This window comes from Pyrus communis, chromosome 10 (genome assembly GCF_041283825.1).
Source record: "Pyrus communis isolate YQ-2024b chromosome 10, ASM4128382v1, whole genome shotgun sequence".
NCBI classification, from domain to species: Eukaryota; Viridiplantae; Streptophyta; class Magnoliopsida; order Rosales; family Rosaceae; genus Pyrus; species Pyrus communis.
Genome location: NC_142574.1, coordinates 10765446 through 10786585, shown reverse-complemented (window position 1 = coordinate 10786585; position 21140 = coordinate 10765446). Strand labels below are relative to the sequence as shown.

The following is a 21140-nucleotide window of genomic DNA, read 5'->3' as shown; positions in this document are numbered from 1 at the left end:
TCTTTTTTTTTTTTTTTTTTTTTAGGTTTAGTTGTTTTCGTTTTAGTTTCTAACTTAGTGTTGTTTTCTTTGTTTGTTGTTACTTTTGATATTTGATTTAGTTCTCTTTCTTTGATTTTAGGTACTAGAGAAGTAAGATATGGATTTTGCTAGCATTCAAGCTCAATTGGCAAATCTTACTTCTAAATTGTCGCCGTATGCCGAAAGGACCACAATGCAGAGTGTCCCTACATTTGGTGCTTCATATAGGCAAGGATTTCAAGCCAATCAATGTCCACAAAGAGATTGGAGGGATCATTCAAACTCTATATGGTGGGAAGATCAACAAGTTCAACGTGAAGCATATTGGCAACCATATGAGGAGTTCTATTCAAGACCCATGCAGCCACCACAACTTCATATGCAATATGCTCAATTAAATTCAAGTTCGCCAATAGATTATAATCAAATTCTTAATGAAATAAATTCTTTGGCGCAGGGGTCACAAAATCAAGCCAAGGAGGCTCAACAAGAAGCATATTGGCAACCATATGAGGAGTTCAATACAACACCTATGCAGCCACCACAACCTCCCCCACAACAATTCAATCAAGTTCAAGTATGTCCATGGATAATGATAAAAATTTTCAATTACTAACCTCTTTGACGCAGGACGAACAAAATCAAGACAAGAAGTTGGGTAAATTGGACGAGCAATTTGGGCAGATTATGGAGTTCATGAAACAAATTCAAGAGCAAAGTGAACTCTCCAACTCAACTATTGAAAACTCGAAGGAAGATTTTGAAATCCATAATGCTATCACTTTGGGAAGTGCTATGGAGGTTGGAGCTGACCTAAAAATGTCCAAACATAGCCTAGAAGTGGATGAAGAGCTGCTAATTGAGGAGGAGGAAGAAGACATGCACACGGCAAGGGTAGAACAACCCTTGCCGCAGCCCCCTAAGCCCTCTAAACCACCCACCACCAGTAAGGACGTCCCAATTCCATGTTATTCTGATGTTATTCCACCCAATGTCCCTTTTCCTAGCAGGTTTTTGATTCCCAACCAAGAAGAGAGTAAAAAGGACATCGTGGAAGCCTTCCCAAAGGTGCAAAATGCTATTCAAATTCTTGGTGCAACACAACAAGTTTTAGATGGTGTTGAATTCTTCAAAGGACTTTGTACACCAAGAAGAATGATTCAAGAGAAGGTAGTGGCTGGAGAAGATGTAGAAGGCATCAAAGAGGACATATTTGAAACCACAATTCCCAAGGAAGTTGGATTTTATGACAGGGGACAAGTCATAACTTTCGAAGGGGTGTTTATTCTGGAGTTCATTTTGGAGCACACAGGTAAGCCGCCTCCCCGAATTTCAATTTTCTTTTATACTAACATGTGGTTAATGATTCAGGCACCCAATCTGGAATTTAAACTATTACCGGATCATTTCAAGTATCACCGCCCATTCAAAGATAAATTCCATGCCGTTTGATTTTATTTATGTAAAAAAAAAAAAAAAAAAAAAAAAAAAAAAAAAAAGAGATACTAAACATGGAGAAAGATGGAGCCTTCACAGAGGATGTTTACGTGAAGCCCCGCTACGAGGCGTCAAAGCAGATGGAATAGAAGCGGAAGGCATAGGAGCGGAAGGCGCAGAAGCGGGAGGCATCGGAGCGGAAGCCATCGGAGCTAGAGCATTCCAGGCCTCAATACTTGGCCAAGCGCTGGACGACCCAGGAAAAAGGTGCCTCTGGAGACAAGCCGCAAGCCTTTGACGGTCACTGTGAATTCGACCCTCAGATTCTTGCAGCTCATCAAGCTTTCTCTTCATGCCCGACAAATAGTTATTTGCAAGCACATGCAAACTTCTATTCTCGTACTTAAGCTGCTGGATCTCTTGCTTAAGACTCTCCACCTCTGCCATCAATGATTCCACCTGACGGGAGCGGGCAAGCAGGCGTTGGCCCATGTTGGACACAGAACTCGCACACTGAACACTAAGTGCGAGGGACTCTTGAACGGCCAACTCATCGGACCGTCCTGACAGCAGCCTACTATCTTTTGGAGTGAGGAGGTTCCTAGCTACTATTGTAGCTGTTGTGGCGTCCTGCATCACGGAGTCTTCACCTGTAAGAAGACCGTTAGAAGATAAGAAAGAAGGGCGCCATACGTTACCTTGACGCGGCGCGCCCGTATCACTGCTAAGGCTCAATTCCAAGCTAAGGTTCGATGAGTTTGCCATTTTTTCAAAAGTGTTCAAAGAAAAGGGATGGAGTTAAATTTCAAAGGGCCGGAGTCGATCTTCAAGAATGGGAAATCTTCAGAGTGTGTTTGTTGTGGTGATCGATAGCTCAATAAAAAAGCCAAGGCGACGCGTCCACCGATTCAAAAAGCCGGAATTTCCGGCGTAATTTTGGCGACGCTTTCTCGGCTTTTCAGAAGACGCGTTCAACTTTGTCAAAAGATTTCTTCTTTTCAGACAACACGTGGAGGCCATCACCGCAACTACATATCTTTAGCCGACAAGCGCAAAGTTCGGCGACGCTTTCTCTGCTTTTCAGAAGACGCGTGCAGCTTTGTCAAAAGGAGCCGCATCTGCACTACCACGTGTCGTTCAGAAAGCGAAGGGGCGTCGTTCAGAAATCGAAGGGGCGCTTGCTCAGAAATCGAAGAGGCGTATTCAGAGATCGAAGAGGCGCCACTATTTCAAAAAGCCAGAATTGCGGGATCAAAACGTTTGTCGACAAGGGTAAAAAGTACCACCACTTGATATTATCTCTATATATGTCGACCTTCGTCTTTTATGGCAGGGCAAACCTGAAGAAAATGCCCAACTCTCCCTCACCTCTGAGGGCGCACTCCCAGCAAAGCCTTTCGAAATACTCAATTTTTTCTTCTTCCCCAAAGATGATACCAGATGCCTGGAGTAAAGATGACCCAGGAGGAAATACATGTGCTGATTCATGCACCGCTTCTTCAAAAGCAAAGGTATCTCATATCATCAAGGTCAAAAGCAAAAGTATCTCATATCATGCTCTTTCCCTGTCTTTTTCTTTGTCCTTGTTCTTACTCGCATGGCAAAGTAAAAGAAGCAATCAGCCGGCACTTGGAGTCAATCTTCCGATCTGGAGCCAACTGCCTGGAACCTATTCCTGATTGCTTACCTAGCGTTGCTCTCGAGTAGTCATCTTCAACGGTTGATACACTTCCGGAGAAGGGACCACTTCTGAAAAGGGGAGCGAGTAAGGCAAGTGAAAATGATACATTGAAGCATGTGGAGACAAACATAGGCTGAGTTATCCTCCAACCCTTTTCAATACGAATTGGAAAGATTGAACAAAGAAACAGATAAAAGGGATAAGCTCAGACCTTCGGGGGAGACCAAATGAACCATCATGCTGCCCAGTTCAAGAAGTAGCACAAAGGAAAATCAACGATGGGCAGAAACCAGTTCAAGAGTAAGCCTGTGGAATCACAAAGATCAAAAGCCTCAATGCAATTACCAAGGAGAAGATGGAATTTACACTCTATAACCAGATTTGCGTCTCTAAACTCTTCTCTTTGTTAATTACATTCTGCCATGTTTAGTATGTTTAAGTGCTTTTTGTGTATTTACTTATGCTTTGTGTGAATCTATGCTTAAAACATTGAGGACAATGTTTGATTTAAGTGTGGGGGGGGGGGGGGGGTAACTAAGTATGTTGATGCAAATTCGTTGAATTTTATCACCCATAACTTCAAGTGTTGTTCCTTGCTGTTTTAAATGTTTTTAAGGTGTTTTTAAACTGTTTTAGCGTGTTTTGTTTTATAACTCCGAAAATCACATAAAAATTTGAAAAACATTTTTTTGAAAAGCCTAAAAAGAGTGTTTTGAGTTGTTTTTGTGTCTTAGGGAACCTTCCAACGTTATGATGAGGATTTGGTTTGTAATTGCATGACTGTTAAAAAGAGTTATAAACATGGATGAAAGTTTGATTTACTCTTGGTATATGTTTAGTTATGGTTATAATGTATGACTTCACATGCAATCATAAAAGAAAAATTCGTTTTTGTAACATGCTTGAAGGAAGGAACTCATAATAACGCTACATCCCTGTGAGACTCGAGCCATTACCTTCTTTGGAGAGTTATATTCTGTGATTCTTTGTTTTCTAAAGTTGTTGCATGATCTCATTATTCCTTGCTTGGTTGCTACTTAGAAGGCGTTTCATCATATAGTTCCAAATGCTAGAACTCATGCCCATTTCATTCAAAGCATGTTATTGATTTGCATAACACATATTCAAGAAGAAGTTGTGTAGTGACCACCACCATAGCCAAATAGCCTTACTTCCCATACTTCGTATATGTTGTAAGTTTTAACCCCGTTGAGCCTTGTTTAGCCTTTATTCTTTGTTTACCCACATTTTCCTCACCTAGCCTAGTTTAGGACAATCCCCACCCTTGTTCTTAAAAGATAGTGAGCATGACTTAATTGAATTCCTTTTGAGTTACATTATGAAAGAAAATAAGTGTGGGGGAGAGAATGTTTAAGTGTTGATGTTTTGAGATTCAAAAGAAAAAAAAAAAAAAAAAAAAAAAAAAAAAAAAAAGAGAAAAAAAAAAAAAAAGAAAGAATAAGTGATTGAAGAAAGGTTCCAAAACACCAATTCTGGGTGTAAATTGTCTAAACTCTCCCTTTTTGTTCAAAAGTTGAGTTTTCATTCAAAAGTGAATTCTAAGTTGATTCAAATGCTTTGCTCACTATTTCTTTAAAAACCTTTGTTTTCCATATCCCTTCTTTGTTATCCACATACCCCAAGCCCCGTTACAACCCTTGACTTCTATCTTGAGTGTTGTGTATTTCAATTTGTGGAGTTTGAACTTGGTATGGGCTTATGGTGTCACTGGTTCTCGCGTCTAAGTAGTAGCATTCCATTCATGAGATCATATCTAAACATGCTTATTAACTCCAGAAAATGCTTTCCTTATTATAACATATGTGAGTGTTCGTCTACATGTTTACATCAATCTTCTCACATATACCTAGTGTAGGGTGTGTAGTCAGAAAATCTGTGTGAAAAACAAGAGTACATCTAGTAAGAAATTGAGGGAATTCTCTAAGGCATGTTACTACATTCAAAACATGGTTTTAAATGCTTAATTGTGAACTAGTATGTGGTGACTATGAGTAAGAATGTACTTAAGTGTAAAGATGGCTCAAATCTGTGAGAATAATGATTTTTAATTTGTCATGTGCATTGGAAGTCCCTGATACGATTGTTGGAAGGTGTAGGTTGTGTTTTGTTCTTTTTGTTTTGTTTTTCTGTTTTGCTCGAGGACTAGCAAAAGCTAAGTGTGGGGGTATTTGATAGGAGCATATTTATGCGACTTAAATGGCTTGTTCTCGTACATTTATGTTATGTTTCTTTAGTTATTTTAGTTCTTTATGCTTCTTTTGTGTGTTTTCAGGTTCTAAGGGCAAAGTATGCAAAAGGATGCCTTTTGGAGCCTTTTGGAGCAAATTAGAGATTGGAATGGATATTATATGCTTGGAGCCAAAAGGATGGACGAAATTGAAGACTTGAAGTAGGAAAGTTAAATCCTAAAAAGACCTCATGTTTGAGCATCATTGAAAAGTCCTACGCATTTTAGAACACAAAAACAACATTCCTAGCAACCTTAGGACATTGTCGTGTGTTTCCTTGTGTCTCCCTTCCTTGCCATGCAAGGAAGGGCTTTGTTCCCTATTTTAAATACTTAAACACTACCACTTATCATTCACCACTTATCATATCATACATTCATTTATCACTTATCATAATCATTCACTTATCACTTAACATATCATACACTTATCACTTATCACTCATAATCACCTACAACATCCACCTACTTCACCTACAAATGACATAGCCATATGTTCCCTCCACTACTCCTATAAATACCCTTGCATTCATTCATTCATGGACATCTCATTTCATACACAACACACTACAAACACATTCTCCCTTCCCTAGCCGTGAGCTTCCCATTCAATTCACATCTCTCCATTTCTCACACCACAACACAAACACACACCATCTTCACATCCTGAAATTCCTTTCCTTGCCGTGGGTTTCTTTCCATTTTCTATCTTTCCTCATCCATTTCCATAAGTCCCCAATCCATTCAACACACCAACAACATCCTTTAGACCTTGTGCCATAATAACGAAGAAGAGAAGAGTGCCTAAACGTTCATACAATTCAAGTTTGAGTTGTTGGAATGTTTAGGTGTTTCTTTGATTTCAATGTTTAAATTCAATTTTCTTTGTTTTGTAATGGAAGAGAAGAGTGCCTAAACGTTCATACAATTCAAGTTTGAGTTGTTGGAATGTTTAGGTGTTTCTTTGATTTCAAAGTTATGAGGAACTAAACCCCCTTTAGCTAGGGGGTGATTCAAAATACATGTTTATGCTTGCATTATGAATTGATTACTTTTGGTTGGAATTTAATAAGTTGTGGATTCAATTTGTTTAACCGTTTGATTGATAACTTATTTATGAATGTTTATTAAGAATGCGTGCTTAATTTTCATGCATAAATATGACGCTAGAATATAAGTGAATTTCACCTAATCGTAATGAACTTATATTCACAAGTAGTGGAGGTTGCTTATAAACAATCGCGTTAAACGAATTCTTGGCATAAGTTTCATACGTATTCCATAGTAACGAATGCCTCGTCGATGTTTATGATTTCCGTTGAACTTAATGATCTTTGTTGAATGTCTCTATCATGCGTATTCCATAGTTAGGGACTTTGATTAAGAATAATTTGGTTGTAATGCGTATTCCATTCAATCCAACGAATCTAGGGAAATCTGAAAGTTAATTTAAGCGGACCTAATTAACTTGGAGCATTGAGTTTCATAATTCATCGAAAGACCAACCGAAAATCATCTTGTATGCAAGTGTGACATGTGTGGAGAAGAACCTTCTAGCTAGCATTCCATCCATATTTTCGTCACATTCATTTTTACATTCTGCCTTTAAATTACAATCTGTGTATTTAGTTTAATTTCGTCAAAACCTCAATCCCCCTTTACTTTAGTGTCTAATTTAGTTAGAAAGTGTCTTAGTTTGTGTTTATAAGTGTTTTGTATTCTTTGAGTCTTTTGATTTGTTTTAGTGTTTTATTGTTTAGTTTTGCATTCCTTGAGTCTAGTTTAGTGTTTCTAACGTTTGTTTTACGTTTTTGAGTCAGTTTCCAAGTGATTTAGTAATCCCTCCTAATCCCCGGTCTAGAACGATCCCTACTTGCATCTTTACTACAATTGTCACAAGAGGGTTTTAATTTGTGTGCTTAATTAGTTCGCATCAGTCTTCCAGGGAATGGTATTGGTGGAGTGTATGGTTTCTCGGCCTTGTGAAGATTTGGTGCTTCAAATGAGGAAGTAGCATGGCTTGGTTCCTCATTTGATTTCTCATTGTCTCCTTGAGTAACACCTGCATTCACATGATCATATTCATTAGTAACTTCCTTGCCAACTCTATTATCAATAACCTTACCACTTCTAAGTGTAGTGATTGCTTTGGCTTGCTCTTGGTTCCTTTGGAGTATCACGGGTTGGCTTGGAAACTTCCCAACCTCTCTTTGGTTCAAGGCATCTGCAATCTGCCCCAATTGTGTCTCCATTTTGGTTAGGGCTGCTGAATGTTGTTGGAGAGTGCTATTTGTGGAATGTTGGAATTGCAAAGTGTTTTGGGCTAACAACTTAACCGTATCCTCAAGGGTAGTGGCAGGTTTTGGTTGGAAAGTTTGAAATTGATTGTTGTTCTTCCATGAAAGGTTGGGATGGTCTCTCCAACTCGGGTTATATGGAATACATATCATTCCTTGGTCTTTGATTGTAAGAATTCATTAGGTTCACTTGCTCTTGAACATACTCGGGATAAGCCTCCCTAGATGGACATCGATGAGTAGGGTGGTTTGGTAAGTTGCAAATGGCACACACTTCATTTGCTTTTGGCACCATGTTGAGCACGGATTCAAGCTTCCTTTCTAGGTTAGCTACCTGCAACAAAAGCTCATGATTAGAACTTGTTTCATAGACTCCAACTTTCTTACCCCTTAAATCTTTGTGTTGAGCATTAGACCCCAACATCTCATAAATGTTATATGACTCTTGAGCATTCTTTTTCTTCAATGCTCCACCTGCTGCACTATCAACAGTTGATTGACAAGTTTGGGTTAGTCCATCATAGAAAATTTGCATTTGTAAGTGAAAAGGTAACCCATGGTGTGGACATTGTATCAAGAGGCCTTTAAAACGCTCCCAACACTCGTTGAAAGGTTCTCCATCATCTTGTTTGAAGTTGAAGATTTGTCCCCTTAATGTGGCTGTCTTTTGAGTGGAAAAGAACTTCTCCAAGAACTTCTTAGCCACGGCATCCCAAGTAGTGAGGGAACCTGGTGTTAGAGTCATCAACCAACTCTTGGCCTTATCTTTCAAGGTGTAAGGAAACACTCTCATTCTCAAATTTGCTTCACTTACTCCCTGCAAAGGTAAACCACTCACAACATTGTAAAACTCTTTAATATGAGCTAAAGGGTCTTCATTAGGTAAGCCATAAAATGAAGGAAACATATGGAAATGTGAAGATTTGATCATAGTTTCTAGCTTCTGTGGGCAGCAAGATGCATGAAGGTGAATTTGGTATGATTGGTTGAGCAAAGTCCTCCAAGGCTCGAAGCTCATCTTCATTGCCCGCCATCTCCTCTTCTCCTTCCCAATTAAATTGCTCAGATTCTTTACTTGTTGAACTAGGTGAATTCCCTTCCTCTTCCTCATGGATAATGGATGAACTTGATGGCACAAAGTTGTCCAAAGTGTGGCCCTTCAATCGTTCAATTCTTTGGCCTAACTCAACAAGTCTATTTGACATATACTACCTGAAATAAAATACACAAGTGAATGAAAATCAACTAGCAAACAACAATGAAATGAATAAAAATAAACTTAAAAACGTTTGAAAGGACTCAAGGGACTCAAAACAGATTCACAAGACTCAAAACAAGCTAAAAACTCTCAAAACTGCCTAAAAACACAAACTGGGCAATTTTGACACTAAACTCAATTTTGGACGAAAATTAGGTTTGAGCTTGACTCAAAATGATTCAAAACACAAGATAAGACAGATTCTAAGCCTAAAACTTAACAAAATATGGGGAGAAATTGTATTTGGACGAAATGCAATTAAATGGACAGATTATAACGAAAGCAGATTGTAAAGCAAATTGATGTAAACCAATGGATAATGGAATGGCTAAGGGATTCTTTTCCACACATGAAATGTATGCAACTTAAATCAACTTCCAGTTATCAATTTGACAAGTTATGAACCTTGACACTAATCAAAATAGCAAACAAGCAAACAAGCAATTACAAGGGACTGAAATCAGTCCCCGGCAACGGCGCCATTTTTGTTGATGTATAATTCCTTCCTAATGCTAGAATATATTTAGTATAATGGCACAAGCAAGGGTGTCGAATCCGCAAGGACTAATTGGACCTATGTAACTACTTGTTTTGCAAGAACTCTAAGAAATGAATCAAACTAAACAAACTAGGCAGATTTGGAAATGAATCAAACTAGTCTAAATAGACAGATTTGTTGTTGTAACTTGAAAGCATGAGAAAATGAAGTAAACACAAATAAATGAATCAACAACTAATGTAATAGGATAGTATCAATGGAAATGAAGCTAGGGATTCGGTTTCACCATTGCTCAACTAAGTCCATGTTTGTCAAGTTAGTTTGTACTCATTCATCTACCTATTTCTTGAGTTTGTTTCACTTGGATATGATCAACCATATGATGTGTGGATTTGATCAAATGTCTCTAATCATGAACCTAATTGTGATGTGCAACTTTGGTTCATAATCAAGATTATGTAATGTACAAGAAACTTTCATAAAACCAAAGGGAATAACTCGGCAGGATGTGTGCTAAACACTCCCTTCATTCATTCACATATCTACCAAGATTATGCATGATGTGTGTTCTAATCTTGGCTACACAACTTTGTGATTAATTCAAATGATGATCAAACATTAAAATCAACACACTAAGTCACCATTAAAACAGAAAATGAAACAAGAAATAGATGGACAAACTGAGCATTCTAACTTAATTACATGGCAAACTTTGCAAGGTTACATCGAATCCCTAGAGGAAGATTAGTTACACTTCATGTTTACAAAGGTTTAACATAAAAATAAATAACATGAGTGAACATAAGATTAAGAAGGAGAAACCCTTGAAGCAAAACTGATGTTGAAGTCCTTGAAGAGTTCCTTGGTGTTGCTTCTCCAAATGTGGTGCGGATGAAGGTAGAATGGCTTGGTTGAATGGTTTCTGCCCTTGGGACAGAAAATAGGGTGAAATGGAGCGGCTATGGGTGAATAAAAATGGAATGAATGCCGAACAGTTTCTGTGAAAGGGAGAGGATGTGGACAGTTTCTGTGAATGGTAGAAAATGTGGACAGTTTCTGTGAAAGGGAGAGGGATAGAGTGTCGAATGCAATGGAATGGAGAATGTCGACTACTGCAATGGAGAGGGAGAATGAGTGAGGATAATAGACAGAAGTGGAGCAAGAATGTGTGTAATAATCATCCCGAGAGAGAAATGAGTGAGTCCCCCTTAGTGAATTTCTGAATGTGGCTAATGATGGAAAACAATCAGAATGCATGTGAAAGCTGACATGATCCATGTGAAAGGAATACTGAAAAGGGTGTGAATGTGCACGGTATGGGCATGAGGGATCTGGAATCGCATGAAATGGTTGGATGAGTGGATTTCTGGCGTGATACCTGCAAAGCATGGTCATGATCTGCAGGTATGTGATTTATTTTATCCAAGATACATGTGGAATGTCTGCAAGCATGAAGTGGGGAACCTGACATTGGTTATAATAATCTGGAAATGGTATGGAAATGCACGGGATGGACATGAAGGAGTAGGAAATGCAAAGGTGATCTGTTTAGGTGTTGGGAATGCATGTGAGTGCTCGGCAAGGTGTTTGAACATGCATGTGAATGCATGTTTTGGTGTTGAAACCACATAATCTGACTTCAATGCTTGTTTTATTTAGAATCACTCAATATAGCCGAATTGCACCACTTAACACTTCCACATCATTTCCTGAAATTCCAGCATTCAAACGTCTCCTAGGTTCTTCATTTGGACTTCAACTTAAATCCCTAGAATCCTCTCCATGTTTGGAATAATGCTCAGCTACCAAAAGGAATGGTTTTTACTTCCCTTTGATCCAAATACACACTTGACTGCACACTAACACCAAATAATGTAAAATGCAACTAGTTCAATCTAAAAACATCACAAAGACGCCAAATAAGGAATATATAAATGCGTGCAAAATGAGACTTATCAGCAACCAAGCAAGGAATAATGAGATCATGCAACAACTTTAGAAAACAAAGAATAACAGAAAATAACTCTCCAAAGAAGGTAATGGCTCGAGTCTCACAGGGTTGTAGCGTTTGTTTGAGTTCCTTCCTTCAAGCATGTTACTAAAACGAATTTTTCTTTTATGATTGCATGTGAAGTCATACATTATAACCATAACCAAGCATATACCAAGAGTAAATCAAACTTTTCTCTATGTTAATAACTCTTTTTAACCGTCATGCAATTACAAACCAAATCCTTATCATTGTGTTGGAAGGTACCCTAAGACACAAACACACAAAAACGACTCAAAACACTCTTTTTAGGCTTTTCAAAACATTTTTTTTTATTCAAATTTTTATGTGATTTTCGGAGTTATAAAACAAAACACACTAAAACACTCTAAAACAATTTAAAAACACCTTAAAACAGCAAGGAACAACATTTCAAGTTATGGGTGATAAAATCCCACGAATTTGCATCAAATATACTTAGTTACCCCCCCACACTTAAATCAAACATTGTCCTCAATGTTTTAAGCATAGATTCACACAAAACATAAGTAAACACACAAACAACAACTAAACATACTAAACATGGCAGAATGTAACTAACAAAGAAAAGAGTTTAGGGACGCAAATCTGGTTATGGAGTGTAAATTCCCTCTTCTCCTTGGTGATTGCATTGAGGCTTTGATCATGGTGATTCCACAGGCTTACTCTTGAACTGGGCTGGAGGATTCTTTTGGTCTCCTCCAACTCGTTGATTTTCCTTTGTGCTACTCTTGAACTGGACAGCAGGATTTCTTTTGGTCTCCCCCGAAGGTCTTAGCTTCCTCCTTTTATCTGTTTCTTTGTTCAATCTTTCCAATTCGTATTGAAGAGGGTTAGAGGATAGCTCAGCATATGCAGTTGTTGCTTGTCTCCACATGCTTCAATGTATCATTTTCACTTGCCTTACTTGCTCGGTTGAAGATGACTACTCGAGAGCAACGCTAGGTAAGCAACCAGGAATAGATTCCAGGCAGTCGGCTCCAGATCGAAAGACTGACTCCAAGTGCCGGCTGATTGCTTCTTTCACTTTGCCATGCGAGTAAGAACAAGGACAAAGAAAAAGACAGGGAAAGAGCATGATATGGGATACTTTTGCTTTTGACCTTGATGATATGAGATACCTTTGCTTTTGAAGAAGCGGGGAATGAATCAGCACATGTATTTGTTGTGCTGTTTCCTCCTGGGTCATCTGTACTCCAGGCATCTGGTATCATCTTTGGGGAAGAAGAAAAAAATGAGTATTTCGAAAGGCTTTGCAGCCTCAGAGGTGAGGAAGAGTTGGGCATTTTCTTCAGGTCTGCCTTGCCAAAAAAATTGAAGGTCGACATATATAGAGATAATAGCAAGTGGTGGTACTTGTTCTTTTACCCTTGTCGACAAACGTTTTGATCCCGCAAATCCGGCTTTTTGAAATAGTGGCGCCTCTTCGATTTCTGAATACGCCTCTTCGATTTCTGAGCAGGCGCCCCTTCGCTTTCTGAACGACACGTTGTAGTGCAGATGCGGCTCCTTTTGACAAAGCTGCACGCGTCTTCTGAAAAGCAGAGAAAGCATCGCCGAACTTTGCGATTGTCGGCTAAAGATGTGTAGTTGCGATGATGGCCTCCACGTGTTTTCTGAAAAGAAGAAATCTTTTGACAAAGTTGAACACATCCTCTGAAAAGCCGAGAAAGCGTCGCCTAAATTACGCCGGAAATTCCGGCTTTTTGAATCGGTGGACGCGTCGCCTTGGCTTCTTATAGAGGTATCGATCACCGCCAACATACACACTCTGAAGATTTCCCATTCTTGAACATCGTCTCCGGCCCTTTGAAATTTTAACTCCATCCACCCCTTCTCTTTGAACACCTTTGAAAAAATGACTAACTCATCGAACCTTAGCTTAGATTTGAGTCTCAGCAGCGATCCGGTTGCGCCCCGTCAAGGTAATGTATGGCGCCCTTCTTTTTTATCTTCTAACGGTCCTCTTACAGGTGAAGACTCCATAATGACGGATGCAACAACAGCTACGATAGTAGCTAGGAACCTCCTTACTCCTAAGGATAGTAGGCTGCTTTCAGGACGGTCCGATGAGTTGGCCGTTCAAGAGTCCCTCGCTCTCAGTGTCCAGTGTGCAGGCTCTGTGTCCAACATGGGCCAACGCCTACTTGCTCGCTCCCGGCAGGTTGAATCGTTGATGGCAGAGGTGGAAACTCTTAAGCAGGAGATCAAACTACTTAAGTATGAGAATAGAAGTTTGCATGTGCTTGCAAATAACTATTCGTCGGGCATGAAGAGGAAGCTTGATGAGCTGCAAGAATCTGAAGGTCGAATCCAAAGTGACCGTCAAAGGTTTGCGGCTTTCCTCCAGAGGCACATTTTTCCTGGGTCATCTAGCTTTCCACCAAGTATTGAGGCCTCGAATGATTTATCTTCGATGCCTCCCGCTCCGATGCCTTCTGCTCTGATGCCTTCCGCTCCGATGCCTTCCACTCTGATGCCTTCCACTCTGATGCCTCCTGCTTCTAGAGTTGTGCCACGTAGTGGGGCTTCACGTAAACCACCTTTGTGAAAGTTACATTCTTTTATTTCTTTTTTTTTTTTTTTTTTTTTTTTTTGAACATGCTTTGTTTTATTCAGTGCATTGGGTTGCCTCCCAAGTAGCGCTTTCTTTTACGTCTTGCAGCCGGACGAAGAACCCAATCACTCCAGGATATGTTCACGAATCGGATGAGAACTCCGAGTCATGAACTAGTACCTAAAACAAGAAACAAAACAAGATTAAGAATCTGGAATAAAATAAAAACAAACGAAAATAAAACAATCCAAGGGATTAGCAAATTTTCTAATCCCCGGCAACGGCGCCAAAATTTGATGCGTGATTTATACGCACACAAATTAAACCCTCTTTTTGTCAAATTGTAGTATAAGTATAAGTAGGGATCGTTCTGGACCGGGGATTAGGAGGGATTGTTAATCACTTGGAAACTGACTCAAAAACGTAAAAACGTAATATAAAACACTAAACTAGACTCAAAGAATGTAAAACTAAACTTTAAAACACTAAAACAAACCAAAAGACTCAAACATCACCCAAAACACTCAAATCTGCCTAAAAACCACTTTCTGGGCAGATTTGAGTACAAACACAAATTTGGACGAAATTAAGTTATGACTTGACTCAAGACTCTTAAAAACACAAACTAAATGTAATTCTAACTAATCTAACACTTTAAAATAAATGGGGGATTGGTTTTGACGAATTTAAAACTAAAACAGAAACTTGGAAACAAAACAGATTGTACAAACGAAATTGATGGAATAGAATGATGAAAAACTAGTTAGAGGGTTCCTTATCCACACATGAACATAAGCATATAATTTGACTCCCAGTTATGACTTCAACAAACAATGAATGACAATGCTCCAAGTTAATTAGGTTCGCTTAAACTAACTTTCAGATTTCCATAGATTCATTGGGTTGAATGGAATACGCATTACAACCAAATTATTCCTAATCAAAGTCCCTAACCATGGAATACGCATGATAGAGACATTCAACAAAGATCATTAAGTTCAACGGAAATCATAAACATCGACTAGGCATTCATAACTATGGAATACGCATGTTAATCCAGCCTAGGGTTTACTAAACACAATAATGACTAGCGATTTTTACTACTCATGAATATAAGTTCATAACGATTAGGTGAAATTCCCTTATATCCTAGCATCAAGTTTAGGCATGCAAATTAAGTGTTGACCCTCAACCCACATACATAAACAAGTTCTTAATCAAAACAGAAAAGTAAACCACATCTAAAGTTCATGAATTCATAACTGGAGTAAATCAAATCATAACAAAACCATTAATGAAAGTTAGCTACGGGGTTCATCTCCACATATGTTATACTTGCATAATAAAACGATTTCCAATTGCATTTCAATAAACCATTAATTCTCAACGTTCCAAGTTAATTAGGTCCGCTTAAATTAACCATCAAGTTCTCCTTAAGTTAATGAATTGGATGGGTTAGCGCAACGCAATTCACCACATTCTCCAAAAGTTCTTTACGTGAAAAGCACAATAAAGATACAATCAAAGATCATTAAGCATTATGAAAACTATAAGTGTTGATGAGGCATTCGTTACTATGGAATACGCATGAAACTTATGCCAAGAATTCGTTTAACGCGATTGTTTATAAGCAACCTCCACTACTAATGAATATAAGTTCGTAACTATTAGGTGAAACTCACTTATATTCTAGCGTCATATTCATGCATGAAAATTAAGTGTGCACTCTCAATAAACATACATAAATAAGTTATCAATCAAACAGTTAAACGAATTGAATCCACAACTTATGAAACGCAATTAGAAGTAATCAAATCAAAATGCAAGCATAAACATTTATTTCGAATTCCCCCCTAGCCAAGGGGGGTTTAGTTCCTCATGGTACAAAACAAAGAGAATCAAAGAAACACCTAAACATTCCAACAACTCAAACTTGAATTGTATGAACGTTTAGGCCCTCTTCTCTTCCATTCCTCATTCGTACAAAACAAAGAGTATTGAAATTAAACATTGAAATCAAAGAAACACCTAAACATTCCAACAACTCAAACTTGAATTGTATGAACGTTTAGGCCCTCTTATCTTCCTCTTCGTTGTAGGACAAGGTCTAAGGATAGTTTGATGGTGTGAATGGTTTGGGGAGTGGTGGAGGAATGGAAGAGGAGTGGTGGAAATGGAAGGATGGTGTTTGGATTGTAAGGGAGACTCACGGCACAAAGGGGGAAGTGGTTGTGGTATGTACAATGGATGAATTTCTGAAATGGAAGTGTGTGATGAATTGAGGTGTGTATGAATGAGTGTGAATGAGTTGTGGCTGAAATGCATGCTTATTTATAGGTAAATAAGAGGGAACATAACAGCTAGGAGGTGGGTGGAAATCTGAAATGGTGATGGGAGATGCATGTGGCTGATTTATGCATGTGATTAAAGCTAGAGTGATGATGATGAATGCATGTGCAAAGGAAGTGGATTTTCTGCAAATGCAAGATGAATGTGCATGGCTGAAAATGCATGTGAATTAAATGGATGTGGGTGGCTGCAATGATGAAGTGAATAAAGGGTGCATGTGGGTTAATTAATTAAAGGGAGTGCATGTGGGTGCAAGGTGTGAATGATTATGAGTGCATGTGCAATGTTTTAAAGGATGGAATGCATGTGAATAGTTTTGGGAGAAAGGTGATAAGTGGTGATGATAAGTAATGATATGTGATTATGATATGTGATAAGTAATGATAAGATAAGTGAATGATATGATAAGTGAATGATAAGATAAGTGGTGAATGATATGATAAGTGAATGATAAGATAAGTGAATGATATGATAAGTGGTGATGATAAGTAATGATATGTGGGAGTGTGGCTGAAATGAAGGAGTGGAATGTTGGAATGTTATGCACGGCTAAGGATATAGGAAAGGTTTAAATGTCCTAAAACTAAAGGGAACAAGGTTCCAACACTTTGGTCTTCAATTAGGTCTTCAATTTCGTCCAACACTTTGGCTCCAAGCATAAGCTATCCATCCTTAGCCCAAAAGTGCTCCAAAAGTCTCCAAAATGCATCTTTTTGCTCCTTTAGCCCTTTGGACCTACAAACACACGAAAATAGCTTAAAGTACTAAAATAACTAAAGAAACATAACGTAAATGCACGAGAACAAGCCATTTAAGTCGCATGAATATGCTCCTATCACCCCGTTTACTTTATTGTCCAATTTAGTTAGAAAGTATCTTAGTTTGTGTTTTTAAGAGTTTTGATTAAATTTATTTCCCAATTTCGTCCAAATTCACCAAAGTGCTCAAAACTGCCCAGAAAGTGTTTTTAAGGCAGTTTTGAGTGTTTTGGGTGATGTTTGAGTCTTTTGGTTTGTTTGAGTGTTTTAAAGTTTAGTTTTGCATTCTTTGAGTCTAGTATAGTGTTTCATATTGTTATTTTACGTTTTTGAGTCAAATCCAAGTGGTTAACAATCCCTCCTAATCCCCGGTCTAGAACGATCCCTACTTATACATATACTACAATTGACCAAAAGAGGGTTTAATTTGTGTGCGTATAATTCACGCATCATGGATAACAAAGAAGGGATATGGAAAACAAAGGTTCTTAAAGAAATAGTGAGCAAAGCACTTGAATCAACTTAGAATTCACTTTTGAATGAAAAATCAACTTTTGAACAACAAGGGGGAACAAGCTCTTTTTCCTTTCTTTTCTGGTTTTTTTTTTTCTTTTGAATCTCAAAACATACATATAAACTTAAGAACAAACATTCCTTCCCCCACACTCATTTTCTTGCATAATGTAACTCAAAAGGAATTCATTTAAGTAATGCTCACTATCTTTTAAGAACAAGGGTGTGGACTGTCCTAAACTAGGCTAGGTGAGGATAATGTGGGTTAACAAGGAATAAAGGCTAAACAAAGCTCAACGGGGGTAAAACTTACAACATATACGAAATATGGGAAGTAAGGCTATTTGGCTATGGTGGCAACTACACAACTTCATCTTGATATATGTTATGCAATTCAATGTCATGATTTGAATGAAACGGATATAAGTTCTAGCATTTAGTTCTATCATGATACAATTGCATTCTAAGTAGCAACCAAGCAAGGAATAATGAGATCATGCAACAACTTTAGAAAACAAAGAATCACAGATTATAACTCTCCAAAGAAGGTAATGGCTCGAGTCTCACAGGGTTGTAGCGTTTGTTTGAGTTCCTTCCTTCAAGCATGTTACAAAAACGAATTTTTCTTTTATGATTGCATGTGAAGTCATACATTATAACCATAACCAAGCATATACCAAGAGTAAATCAAACTTTTCTCTACGTTTATAACTCTTTTTAACAGTCATGCAATTACAAACCAAATCCTTATCATTGTGTTGGAAGGTACCCTAAGACACAAACACACAAAAACGACTCAAAACACTCTTTTTAGGCTTTTCAAAACATGTTTTTCAAATTTTTATGTGATTTTCGGAGTTATAAAAACAAAACATACTAAAACACTCTAAAACATCTTAAAAACACCTTAAAACAGCAAAGAACAACTTTTGAAGCTATGGGTGATAAAATCCCACGAATTTGCATCAACAACATTAGTTACCCCCCCCACACTTAAATCAAACATTGTCCTCAATGTTTTAAGTATAGATTCACACAAAACATAAGTAAACACACAAACAGCACTAAACATACTAAACATGGCAGAATGTAACTAACAAAGAGAAGAGTTTAGGGACGCAAATCTGGTTATGGAGTGTAAATTCCATCTTCTCCTTGGTGATTGCATTGAGGCTTTGATCTTGGTGATTCCCCAGGCTTAATCTTGAACTGGGCTGCAGGATTCTTTTGGTCTCCTCCACTCGTTGATTTTCCACAGGCTACTCTTGAACTGGGCTGGAAGATTTGTTTGGTCTCCCCCGAAGGTCTGAGCTTACTCCTTTTATCTGTTTCTTTGTTCAATCTCTCCAATTCGTATTGAAGAGGGTTAGAGGATAGCTCAGCATATGCAGTTGTTGCTTGTCTCCACATGCTTCAATGTATCATTTTCACTTGCCTTACTTGCTCCCCTTTGCAGAAGTGGTCCCTTCTCTGGAAGTGTATCAACCGTTGAGGATGACTACTCGAGAGCAACGCTAGGTAAGCAACTAGGGAATAGATTCCAGGCAGTCGGTTCCAGATCGGAAAACTGACTCCAAGTGCCGGCTGATTGCTTCTTTCACTTTGCCATGCGAGTAAGAACAAGGACAAGGAAAAAGACAGGGAAAGAGCATGATATGAGATACTTTTGCTTTTGACCTTGATGATATGAGATACCTCTGCTTTTTGAAGAAGCGGTGCATGAATCAGCACATGTATTTGTTGTGCTTGTCTCCACATGCTTCAATTTACCGTTTCCTCTTGAGTCATCTGTACTCCAGGCATCTGGTATCTTCTTTGGGGAAGAAGAAAAAATTGAGTATTTCGAAAGGCTTTGCTCGGAGTGCGCCCTCAGAGGTGAGGAAGAGTTGGGCATTTTCTTCAGGTATGCCTTGCCATAAAAGATGAAGGTCGACATATATAGGGATTTCCCAATTGCAAGTGGTGGTTGATAGGAGCATATTTAGGCGACTTACTTAGCTTGTTTTCGTGCATTTATATTGTTAATTCATAGTTGTTTTTGGCGTTTAAGCCATTTTCGTGTGTTTTTAGGTTCATGTGGCTAAGGAAGCAAAAAGATGCATTTTGGAGCATTTTGGAGCAAAATTGGACTTGGAAGGGATAACTTATACTTGGAGCAAAATGAATGGACGAAATTGAAGAGTTGATGTCACAAGGATTCCTACTTGAAGTAGCCACACACCTTCCACATTTCAGCCACATGCACTTGTTCCTCCATCATTGCACCAACAACAACCAAACATGCACTCCCTTTAATCACATGCATAAATCAGCCACATGCATCTCCCATCACCATATCAGATTTCCATCATATTCACATGCATTCCATCCTTTAAAACATTGCACATGCACTCCCTTTAATTAATTAAGCCACATGCACTCCCATCCATTTCATCATTGCAGCCAACACATGCTTTCACATGCATTTTCAGATTGTCCCCTTGCACATGCAGCCACATATTCATTGCACATGCAATTCCAACCCACATGCATCCTTTAATCATTCAAACATGCAGCCACATTCCCTCCTAGCTGTCATGTTCCCCCCATTTCAACTATAAATAAGCATCCATTGCATTCATTCTCATTCAATTCGTCCATATTCAGAAAATCATCCAAAACACCACCAGAAATCATCCGTGAGTTTCCCTACTAATCCAAACACCACTCCAACCACTCCCCATCCCTCCAAAACACTTCACACTATCCCAAAACTCACCTTAGACCTTGTGATACAACAACGAGGAAGAGAAGAGTGCCTAAACGTTCATACAATTCAAGTTTGAGTTGTTGGAATGTTTAGGTGTTTCTTTGATTTCAAAGTTATGAGGAACTAAACCCCCCTTGGCTAGGGGGGGATTCGAAATAAATGTTTATGCTTGCATTTTGATTTGATTACTTCTAATTGCGTTTCATAAGTTGTGGATTCAATTTGTTGAACTATTTGATTGATAACTTATTTATGTATGTTTATTGAGAGTGCACACTTAATTTTCATGCATGAATTTGACGCTAGAATATAAGTGAGTTTCACCTAATAGTTACGAACTTATATTCATAAGTAGTGGAGGTTGCTTATAAACAATCGCGTTAAACGAATTCTTGGCAAGAGTTTCATGCATTCATAGTAACGAATGCCTCGTCAACACTTATAATTTTCATAGAGCGTAATGATTCTTGCTTGTACCTCTTCTATGCATTCATGTTGAGGACTTGTGGGGAATGTTTTGAATTGTCGCATGCATCATCCAATTCAATAACGTTAGGAAGATTTGAAGGTTAATTAGTGCATCACGGTTAACTTGGGGTGTTGAGAATTCATGGTTTATTGAAATGCAATTGGAAATCATTTATTATGCAAGTATAACACGTATGGAGATGAACCCCTTGGCTAGCATCCATCCATTCATTCCATTTCATCACATTCATATATACTATTTGTCTTAATTCGAAT

The 21140-nt window shown here is 38.4% G+C and overlaps 1 non-coding gene across 1 annotated transcript; it reads left to right on the top strand.

Annotated features, from left to right (window-relative positions):
• Positions 1-8235: 8235 nt before the first annotated feature.
• On the top strand, positions 8236-8346 carry LOC137724090 (small nucleolar RNA R71). Its single transcript, XR_011067170.2, has one exon. It is a non-coding gene; the product is annotated as a small nucleolar RNA R71 (small nucleolar RNA).
• The last annotated feature ends 12794 nt before the right edge of the window (positions 8347-21140 follow it).